We start from the raw sequence: 11,301 nt of genomic DNA on the forward strand, positions 1-11,301 counted from the left end.
CCTTTATCATAGGAGTCAAAATGTGTGGAAAACGTTGCTTTCTAAGGTCCATACTTCATGTTAAAAGGCATGGAAAACGTAAACTATTTGTTTAAAATCATATCTGAAATCTTTTATTTCAAAATCATGTATGTTTAAAATTGCATTTGTAAACGAACGTTTAAAGATTGGGCTGCTGCACCTTTTAGATAAACAGCAGAAGACGAGCCAGCACTAATGTCCCATTTGGCTGAACACTCCCAGCAGAAGGCAATAACCAGCACCAGAATTCCTCCTTGTCTTTCACGCTAAAGTTACGTCCATACTTGAGGTCAAGTATATTCATAGCATGCTCCAGAGCTTCATCAACCCTATAGTCTAGGGATTTGCTGATTAATGTCAATCTCAATACCAGCCTTTCACTCTTCAGTCTTATGTTATGCTGCTTTGTTTAAAATACGTTTAAATATACTATAACTCCTTACTCTTTTAAATCCAACAGCAACAAATAAATTATTTGTAGTTGATGCACTATCCTGAAACATTTGAGACTGGTGTTTTAAGTTATTACCTGGAATGAAACAGACCTGACTTAAAATCAACATTCCTGTCTCTTTAACCATTAGTCTATCCTGGACCATCCTAGATCACTGATGATAAAATATATGAATAATCAGTGAGTCACAGACCAAAAAAGGAAGCAGGTAGGCATATACTACAGGGGAGTTCATATTCACCTACCTTTGGTTGCCCTAAAAACAGGATTCGTGTTACCTACTGTGACCAAGTTTAAAATACAAGTGCTTAATCTAATTGTTTATACTCACTCTATAGCCAAGAGAAAGAGAAATATTGCTGAAGAGCAAGTCACCATATCTTAAACATTTACTTCAGAACAGGATTAATTACCCTCTAGAGGAGGCCTAGAGAACTAACTCACATTTAACACCTAACTCTTGATGGCAAAAGTAAAATGGGATGAATTTCACTGTAGGTTTCTAAACGAGATGTAGCCTAAACTTAGGTGTCTGTTTTTCCACTTTAAGGAGTGCTTGAGCTAAGTGTGAATACCATCAATTCATAAATTTGTTGTGTCACGTATCAGTCCTTCTCTGATCAGTTTTATGTATTTATCACTTTGTTGTCTGTTTTACATTATACCTGATACAATACAACACCAGAACGATGACAGATCAATGAAATTTCCTGTAATTTAATATCTTAAGACAGTGATGGTTACTTTAGAGGCCATAATATATTTTTAAATATTCTGCTAGTTTAAAATATTAGTTTGATGTCTCTGTACAAGCACTCTTACCCCAATATCTGTCTATTTCCCTTAAGTGTCTTCTTTTGCTTTGATTACAGTCTGACTCATCCCCCAAGAGTTGACTGACAGGTATTTAAGTTTTATTTCTCCCCTCTAGATTTTTTTGTCTGATGCATCTCCCTGCCAGCTGTGCTGCGTCCTAATGATTCTGTTCTTAGTTGCCTAATTCTCCTCAGGCTTTGAGCAGGAATCTTTAACATCTAATTAAGGGCTGTGAATTCCCTTATGCTGGAACTATCTAAAGTCAGGCATCCTCAAGTGACTATTGTCTTGGAAAACGTGATTTATGCTCTTAGGTAATTTGGATGCTTTTGAAAATCTTTTAAACTAAGGGCCAACTTCCAAAGGCCTAACTGAGTTTTTGCTTAGCTCTTACTCAGCGATGAAGTTCCATTTATATCTCCAAAATTAATTTTGTTGTGAAAATGTGCCTGAATAAAACACAGAAAAACCTGAATACAGGCTTCAGGCTGTTTTTTGAAATAAGACTAAAATAGACCTTCCCCCCCCCCCCCCAAAATAAGAATAGCAAAAATACATCAAAATAGAAAACAGCATAGCAAAAAATATGAAAATACAAGCAGTGCAAAAGCGTTTATGGACAGTTGTATGAGCACTAGTACCCTCAACAAAAAATGTACTGATTTCTGCATTATCATTTACTGTGTTTTGCTTAAATCAGAGGTAGATGTGTACCTTTTTTCCTGTACAAACAGCGCTTGCTTCTGAAAGCTTCTGTTTTAAATCTAGACTTGCCGAATCATCAGCAGGTTGAGAAGCTAGGAGAAGGCACGGCTCGCAGAACAGCAGAGATTTTCAGGCTTTTATTTGCACCCGCTGAGCAGCATGATGTGTCCCCTTTCAGATGTTTTTCTGCCGAGTTTGTAGCATCCGTTCTCAGGCAAAAACTTCTGTAGAGTTCTGAGAGCATGTTCTTCAGGCTTTTGAAAATATTTCCAAACTGTTTCTTGCTTGCTTACTAATCACTAAACAAAACTAAGTCTTGAAATATACCTTGCTGCTTAGATATTAGGGGTTTTGGAATTTTATTTTTTCAAAAGAGCTTATTAAAAATGGACATTTAAAATAAAAAGACAAGCTGCAAGAACACTGTATTTTAGAACATCATTCTAAAACAAATTCTCTATTTGAGAACGTGATTCCTTTAAAAAGTAATATTTTGTGTAGTGAAAATATAAAGCATTGACTATTCTAAAGTACTGTAGAATTAATTTTACTCCATTTGTGTTAATCAGAGTTTTAAATTCATCCTCTTTGCATCCTAAGATTTTTCCTCTTCTACATATCTTAGAGGACTTTGTATAGAGTTTATTTTGGTGTACTGAAATCTTCTGAAAGTGGCTGTGAGAGACTTCGTATGCAATACCGGCTCTATTGGGGTCTCAAGGAGCTACTTCATTTTCTTCTGTCATTGTTAAGATTTTCTGAATTACTTAATCGTGACCGATTTAGCAAGACTTAGCTCCCCATCTTTCCCTTCCTCTCTTCCTTCCCTACCAAAAGTCAGCTTCACTAGTTTCACTTTATATGACTATCGATAGCGAGTATGTCCATAATGCAGAATATTTTCACATCAGCTCAGGAAGCCTCAAACCACACAGACCACCTCTGATTATTTACAATTCCATACAGCAGATACATCCTGAATACTCACTGCTGCACTTGCTTACTCCAACGATTACGAAGGAGTATCCCAGCTTACTTAGTGCCATTCAAAGTGTTGTGTCTCTAGGAACAAAGGAGACATTATTTTTCCTTTATGGCTCTAAGAACAGAAGTTATTTTAGCTTGCCCCCACATGCCTCTGGAGTTCTTCTGGCCCTACAGCTCCTCCTTTTCTCCACTTGCATAAGAGATGCATTAAATGTGCTGCTCCCAGTTCTAAGTGTTTATGTGATGATGGAGGCATCCATGTGATACTTGGCGCCTTTGGGGCAATACTGGAACGTGAAAAGATCCTGAGAAACAAAGAAATAACTAGCGTGACAAACTGGCCAGCCATGAAGACTGCTGCAATTGTTGCTCTGTCCCCAAGCATACACTAGTATTTCAGGCAGGAATTATGCAGTCTTACAATGGGAATATTAAATAGAGATATGGAATGGTTGCAGTGGCCCCAGAATTTTGCATCTAATCAGATTTACCAACAAACATGTCCTACTCCTCTTGGTGTGGAGATGCTAACTTTCAAGTTATGAAAAGATTCCCACGTGACACAAGAAATATGTTGAACAGTTAGTTTCAGGAAAAACAGGATCACTGCTAAGACGCATATGCTTACAGTTTGCTTTCCGGAAAACATATATGGACATATCAACTGTAACTGTATTACTCCCTGGTTTAGGGGGTGGTGGAAGGTTCAGAAATACTGGTGTGAAAAATTCTGAAAGGTTCATGGCATTAGGTGCACAAAGGAGCGTTTCTTTGCATAGAGAAAGCTGACTTTCATAGGCTAACTACAATTTATTCATTTCTCATACTCTCAATGGGCCATGGGTCCTACTATTAGTTTGGTATGTACTGTTTTGGCCTGTGGTCTTGACATGACTCATAAAGCAATATTCTGACTCTGTAAGCCCCGGGAAAAGAGAGCTTAATTACACGCACAGCATCTGGAAAGACTGCTGGAGAGTTCATCTGGCAGATTGAAAGCAAAATAGCATACGGCCTATAAAACCATTTCAATACCAGTGTTGCAAAAAATATATGTTTAATGATAGTCTGATACACTCTACCCAATATCTACAAAACCAAAATATTTTTATATAAGATAGATCTCGGATACTGATGAGATGCTGCATCAGTTTATGCAAGCAGCAGGAAAAATAAATAAGGAATACTAAAATACCTCAGCATCAGAACATTGAGGGTGATAGTTTGGAGTTGCTTTCTTGTTTAAAATCGAATGGAAAGGTTTTTAATAAGAAGCTGCTGTAATTTTTTAGGAAGTACAGAAAACTTTACTCATCTTTGCTTTGTATTGGCTAAAGGTGTCTGTCTAGATTTTGAAATATTCATGGTTTTCTCCATTTAAAGAAATACTAGTTACTCTCTCTGTGTTTGTGGCTTTTGGATCATATGATTCCATGTATTTTGGTTCTCAAATGATTTATTTTTCCTGTTAAAGTCACAATTTCAGAGAAAAATATGGGTATATCTTTTCTAGTACATTGAGAATTACTGTCCTGTACAAAAGAAAAATGTGTATTCGGCAAAGAAGTGACAAAAGGCACACGTAACAAGAAAATATCATAATTCATATATTCTAAGAAACTTTCTAAATCTCTTTTTGTATAATTATTTTTAATGGTCATTTATGGCCTAGGCTTTACATTTCAGTGTGGAATTGAATCATACCAGAGCTTCTGCTACCAGCATTGCTTTCTATTTTTCTATTTTTAACTCAAGCCTCAGAATTAAAATCAAAGGTGGGAGTTCACAATGATAACAGAATTACAACAGTAAATGACAAGACTTTGAGTCTAGTGACAGCACAATGTATCAGCAGAGAGAAGAACAGAGTTAGTTATACAAGTGGACCTGCAAGGTTTTCCTGTCTAAATAATTTGTAGAATTTTTGCTGCATAAAAAAAGCAAAATCAACGAACATTCCTCTCTAGCAGTGGAGGAAAAAAAGAATCAGGAACAGCATGGATAAGAAGCTGAACAACCACTGAGTAACTGATAGCTTCAGGAAAGAATACTGAATGAAGTCTGGAAACCTTATGAAGCCCTCAGTAGCAAAGTCTCTTAATCCATGCAGACGTGTAATACTGAATGTTAACAGCACGTTTTCAAGAAATTCCCAGTCCTACAACCTGAACAGACTGAGCAGAGAGACCTGTTTAGTGCTGGCCGCAGCACTAATACCACAAGGCAATATAATCTATGGTCAACATTTTAGCCCAAAAATACAAATGAATTTTCAAACTCCTTCAAAGTAACTTTTCAAAAAGGAATGACTTTGAGGCCTAGATACAGGGCCCTGTAACTGCAGTTAAAATGCCAAAGATTGCTATTGAAGTACTAGCTTAGTAGCCTTGACGGGTGGCATTGGTGAGAGACAGTAATAGAAAATGAGAATTAGGTATCAGTTTTGCAACAGCAGCTGTATAGGCTCTTTACCCAACAGCATCCCACATAGTCCCAGTAAACATGGAAGGCACTAGTAACGGCAAAGGTGCTGTTTGTGGTCCCTATGGTCAGACACTGATTCACCCCCAAATCAGTCCTCGGAAAATATTCCCAGACTGTAAGCTAGAACAGAAATAAACACTGTGATATATCCAAAATATCATGCCACTGCAACGTTCTAGAAAAGGGTGCAGTGAAAATCAGCAGTTCCCGGCTTTGACCATGTATAAGGTGCACCTGCTTCAATAGGAACATACATTACATACATTTTAAAAGTGCATACCAACAGAAAACCTACTTGCGTGCAATATCTTAGAAAATTTTTTGAGAATGTTCATCGTTACGATCACTTCTACAATATCGCTTAAATCACCATCTAGCTGGATTATCTGTTGGCTAAGTGCCAACCATGAACGTTAAATCTGTTGATTGGCTGTTGACAACTCCTGTACAGCATGCACATCTGGTTTTAGGAGATCATGCCGTGAAATAGCATTACTTCTTCAGTCACGAAAAGTCCTTCTTTAGGAGCTCTCCAATGTTTTAACACGTGCTGAACATAAACTCAATTCCAGAGACAGTAATTTCAATGAATAAATAGAAGCTACACGAGGACTGAAAGTTCAATGAATTTTCCAAATAAATAGTTGAAAAGGAGCTGCAGAATGTTTCTTTGTATTTATGAAGTATCAATAGTACTTTTGCACTCCCTCTAACCAGATCACAAATGAAGCATATTACCCGAGTTCCACAAAGAAATTGAAATGGCCTTCCATTCTCATAGTAAGAGCAGTTTTAGGAGCTGAAAATGGAAAATAGCTCTTATTATCTTATCTTTATTCTCATTAAAGCATATGGACAAGATGTAGAAAAGACCATGATCCTACACTGGAATCCTTTAGCATGTATCACTTTATCTATGAAGAGCCCATCGACATTAATAAGCCAAGAGATCTATGCTAAAAATCCTGACAATCAATTCACAAAATTTTTATAAACATGTATAGACAATGAAATCAAACAAATATGAAGAATTAATTGTAAAGTCTTTCAGTTTTGATCACGTGCTAAAGTAACACAGGGAAAAAACGTGCTTACTTTCTACAACAGGCTAAATTCTGCATCATGCTCCAACGCCTTTATTCCACTCAAAAACACAAATACATCAAATATATCTGTAATACATCAGCAGAGAAATTTGCACAACAGAAAGGTGCTCCCTTCTAGCAGTAAGCTAGCAGATCTGAGGCATTAGCGTGAGCCAACACTACCTCCACAAAGAGAGGAAAGAAGAGGGCAAGATACAGCACAGTTCCATCAGTCTTCCACTAGAATAATGTTCCTCAGGTGCTACAGACAAGCAGTAGAGGGCTCTAACTCATAACGTGGCCATTTTCTGCGTTTTCTCCAGTCTTCAAATATTTTTCGCAACTCTGCATTCTAACCAATAAGCCAATCTCTTTTTAAAAGATGGCTGTGGATCTGTCACATCTCAAACACAAGTACTACACACACAACCGACTTCTGCTCACGTTCTCCTGCAGTCTTCTCCACCCCATTAGCCTGAATGCCGGGTATCCAGGACACGCAATCTGAGGGAGCCCATGCCACTGAATCGAAGCTGAGGGGGGAGGAGAAAAATGGATAAGGGTTGTAGGGATAGGGGTAAAGGAAGGGGCTGGTAATAGGGTACATGGCAAAATGCCACAACACAGGCTCCACACACATTGGTTTTTTATATCAGAAAATAAGGCAATCTAAGAGGTCTATGGATAACAGAACTGCATATATTATTTCAATATTCGGTATCAATGCTGTTCAAAAATAAAATCTCTCTACTCCTTCTCATTATTTCCAGTTATATACCTAAGGATCACATTAGCATTTTTACTGTTATACCAGTGTCCTGGGAGCGCATATTTACTTACTTGTCCATTACGATCCCTGGACTTTCTTCAAAGTAACAGAAGCATTCTTTAAAAACCTATAATTCTAGCTTTGTATTTCCTGCTTGGGGCTGCACTTAAACACATTTTTGAGTAAACACAAGTTATTAAACAAGCTAGATTTCTCTGTATAACTACTTCGTTGTTATTGTTACTTGCTATTCCATCAGTCTTTGTATCAGTAACAAATTTTATTTTCAGTGATCTTTGATTATACTCCTTTGACAAAAATGTCTGAAAGCACGAATGTTGATTCCTGCAGAACAGTGTCGTTCAGCAAGGATCACTTACCAACATTACTCTGAGATCGTTCAGTCAGAAAGTTCTGCCCCCACTGAATGCGTGCTCTAGAGCTATTTTGACAGCATAACACTATTTCTTCTGGAGCGTAATGTCACTTGGTACCAAATAAAATACTTACAAAAGCGTTACAGTTACGCAGTTACGTTTATACCATTCTTGTAATCTTATCAAAGCATTAAGTCAGCTTTGTTTAACAGTAGCTATTTTCCCTAGAACTATATTGATTTGCATTAATTATGTTCTTATCCTTTAATTCTTTTTTTATTGTAATTAGCTTAGTCACATATCAGTTTTCTATTAGATGCCAGTCTAACCAGTTCAAAGTCAACCCACTTAACTCTTTTAAACATTGGCGTAACATTAACATAGATACAGTCTTCTGGAATTTCATCAGAAGAAGTTACAGTTAATATCCGCAAGTCAAAGACCCTGAAGTGTATAAATTCATTTCATACAGATAACCTAGTAATAGGCACATCAATGTCTATACAAAATGCCTCCAATTTCATTCAAATTCAACCTAGGATTAGTTCAGGTAAAAGTTCAGGCAAACTTTAAACCATATGCAACTAATACTGATGCAAAGAAAGGACAAGCAGTTTCAATTGCTCCTGATTTCTCTTCCCAATAAGCAATCATATTTTCCTTTTTTCCCCTCCTGTTAGGATATGAAGATATATGAAATCGCAAGGACAATTGCTTTCTATCTAGAAAAGTAACTATCTGCAAAAGACAAACACATTAAAAAATAAGTATTTTTACTTATGTCTTGGAGTAATATATTACTTAGTCTATGAGTAATATTAGGTGATACATAAACTTTAAAATGCTTGAAATATGTAATTTTCACAAATCCCATAGCAGCAGCATTCTCAAACCAGAACACATGTGCTAGGTAAAGTAATGCAAATCATTCCAAATTAATACATGGACACTGTGTGATTTGCACATTGGAAACTATTTCTTTTCTGGCCTATTTAAAAAAATAGGAATATAACTTTTTCTTTTTTCTTTTCTTTTTCTTTTTTTTAAGTACAGACAAGGTTGGCAAAGATGAAAAGATGATCAGAAGAAAGAACTGGCTTCCTTACACAGAGAGATTAATTATAGATCAGGATTCCTCATCTTGACAAAAGTGTCTTGCAACGTATATAGAGTATATACTCTGTTATATAAAGAAAGTGAATTTGGAATGTTTATCAGTATTGGATTTCTGAGAACGAGATGACATAAAATTATCAGAGATTATGAAGCAGCAGCTTTTATAAAGCAAAAGGAAGTAATTCTGGCATAAAGTATCACCATTTTGATTTTTGCAACTTCAGCATTCTGTAGACTGACTGGTTTAGTACACAACTTCTTATACAACTTTCAGAAAATATTGATCATGCAGAGTCAACTAGATCAACACTTGGAACTACTGACAATTCAGGCTATGTCCAGATTTTATTTTTGACTCGAGTGCTTCCAAAAAATATTCAAACTTTGTCCTCCTATGACCTCTTACATTAAAAGTTATATTAATCTTCTTTAACAACTGACTGCTTTCTTTGCCTCCCATCTTGATCGTATCAGTCTCTACTGAATTCTCCGCACCAGTTTTTCTTTACAGGAATTTCTTGTCCTCATCTTTGAAGCCCTTCAGGAGTCATCCCTTTTTTTTTTCTGTTCCTTTCTGACTTCTCAATCCACTCTGTTTCACCAGTTCACTAGTTTCCTTGTCATAACTATTCATTTGACTATGCAGATAAAGAGTCGGTTTAATAAATTGTGCCCACTTTCTCTCCAGGAATCTTCCCAGCATTGCACCCACCAATAAATAAGCAATACTTTAAGCAGCCAGTAATTTTGGGATCATTTTATTATTTTATAGGACTTTGAAGAACATTTTTTAGGAAGTTTTACACAGGGGAGTGCAAGTAGCTACAAGTTCACCAGATGGGTGCCCTCAGTCCACCAGTAAATACAAAATGCAAATGTAAGTAAATGCAAAAGCACTTCAGGTGTATTTATAGCCAAGAGACAAACAGCATTTTAGCTTAGTAGAAGCATGGCTCCCAGACAGAAATTAGCCTATGCCAATCCAGTCTGAACCCAGGGGAAGTGAAAACACAAGTGCCTGCAGGAGCAAATACAGACAGACTCTGAATGACACGTCTTGCATACTTGATAACAAGAAAATCTCTTCTGTACGAACCATGATTTCTGGAGGTTATACAAAAAACAAAAAAAAGAGAGAAAATTTAGGCAAAAACGCAAACCAGCTATGCCCTCGTACAAGCCAACACAAACTGCTGAGACTTACAACTGAATCATTTTCTTCGATCAAAAACAACTTCTGCAGACTCTGAGATTTATAATCTGTATACTAACAATGTTAAACAGAAGAAAGGCCTAAATAAACTAGAACTAGTTAAATAAACTAGAACGGTATCAGACTAACCAAAGCTAAAAATAGTGCAACATTTTATAGATAGCGCTGACCCAGATTAAGGTTTCTCCCAGGTCACGGTGTTCAACTGGGGATTGACTCCCATTCCTCTACCAGTTGAACACGACTGGTGCTCTAAGGGTTTCCTAGTCAGATTTCATCTATACCTCTGCCTTTCAGTAACGCCTGCCTGCCTGCCTCCTGAGAGACTGTTTTCTAGGAGTGAGACCACAGGGCTGAGAAAGTCCTTATTCTGTTTCCTTCACTACTTCTGGCCTGCTGGGCAGATTTCCCATCTATTAAAACAGAAATTATGATTTTAAAGTACAGAATGGTCTGCAGGCAGAAAATGCCAAGAGCTTCCTATTAGCATTAACGCTGCAGAAGAGATTTCGGCCTCCATGAATAAAGGAGCTCGGAGATTAAAACACACGCAGATCTGTGAGTATTCCACAAACGGTCAACTTGGGACCCTAACGCTGACGTGCGAGGACTGGAATAACCCCACCCCCTCCGCTAGTGTTACAGGAAAGCGGGCTTTCAGGCAATCCCGCCCTCACCACACCTTCTCGCACAGTCTCTCCCTGCGCTGCCCGTGCCGCCTTCTCGCGGCCCCGCTCACCGGCAGGCCCGCCCTTGCCCTCCGGGCCGGGGCCCGAGGCGGGACGAGCCGGCCGCACCCGGCACGCGCCAGACCGGCCACTGAGCGCCGGGCGCGCGCGGAAGAGTCTAGAACAACCTGCCCCAAGGGAGCCGGAGGCCGCGCCTGGGCCGGCGGCGTTTCCCGCGGAGGCAGCCGGCGGCCGCCAGCGAGAGGCGGAGCTGCCGCGCCGGGTGGCCTCTGGCCGGATCCCGCGACCCCCCCGTCTGCTCGGCCCACACCGTCCCCGCCCCCCCCCCTCAGCGCCGCGCCGCGCCGCGCCACGCCCCGCCCTCCCTTCCCTCGCAGAGCCCCCGGCCCCGCCGCCACTCGCTTCATTCACTAACCGGTTCTCGCCGGCTGCCTCCGCCTCTTGACACCCTCCCGCTCCCGCCCCCGCCCAGCCTGCTGAGACCACGCCCCGAAGCGGCCTCGGCCCCGCCCCGGACGCTCTCTCGGCGCCTCTGATTGGCGGGGCTCGACGCTCGTCACGGCGGTGCGTGAGCGAGGGGCGGGT

The 11,301-nt window shown here is 39.4% G+C and overlaps 1 protein-coding gene across 10 annotated transcripts in view; it reads right to left on the minus strand.

Moving 5' to 3' along the window:
- The window catches only part of LGSN (lengsin, lens protein with glutamine synthetase domain), a 103,808-nt gene extending 92,604 nt beyond the window's left edge, over positions 1-11,204 (minus strand). For 7 of the 10 annotated variants that reach the window (XM_068937459.1, XM_068937457.1, XM_068937458.1 and 4 more), the window contains exon 1: positions 11,132-11,204. The gene's annotated coding sequence lies outside the window, so the exon portion shown is untranslated. Of the gene's footprint in view, positions 1-2,005; positions 3,289-11,131 lie in introns of all 10 variants that reach the window. The other 3 variants (XM_068937462.1, XM_068937460.1, XM_068937456.1) reach the window with 2 other exon arrangements.
- Between the last annotated feature and the right edge of the window lie 97 nt (positions 11,205-11,301).

The sequence above is a fragment of the Struthio camelus genome, chromosome 3 (genome assembly GCF_040807025.1).
Source record: "Struthio camelus isolate bStrCam1 chromosome 3, bStrCam1.hap1, whole genome shotgun sequence".
In the NCBI taxonomy this organism is placed as follows: Eukaryota; Metazoa; Chordata; class Aves; order Struthioniformes; family Struthionidae; genus Struthio; species Struthio camelus.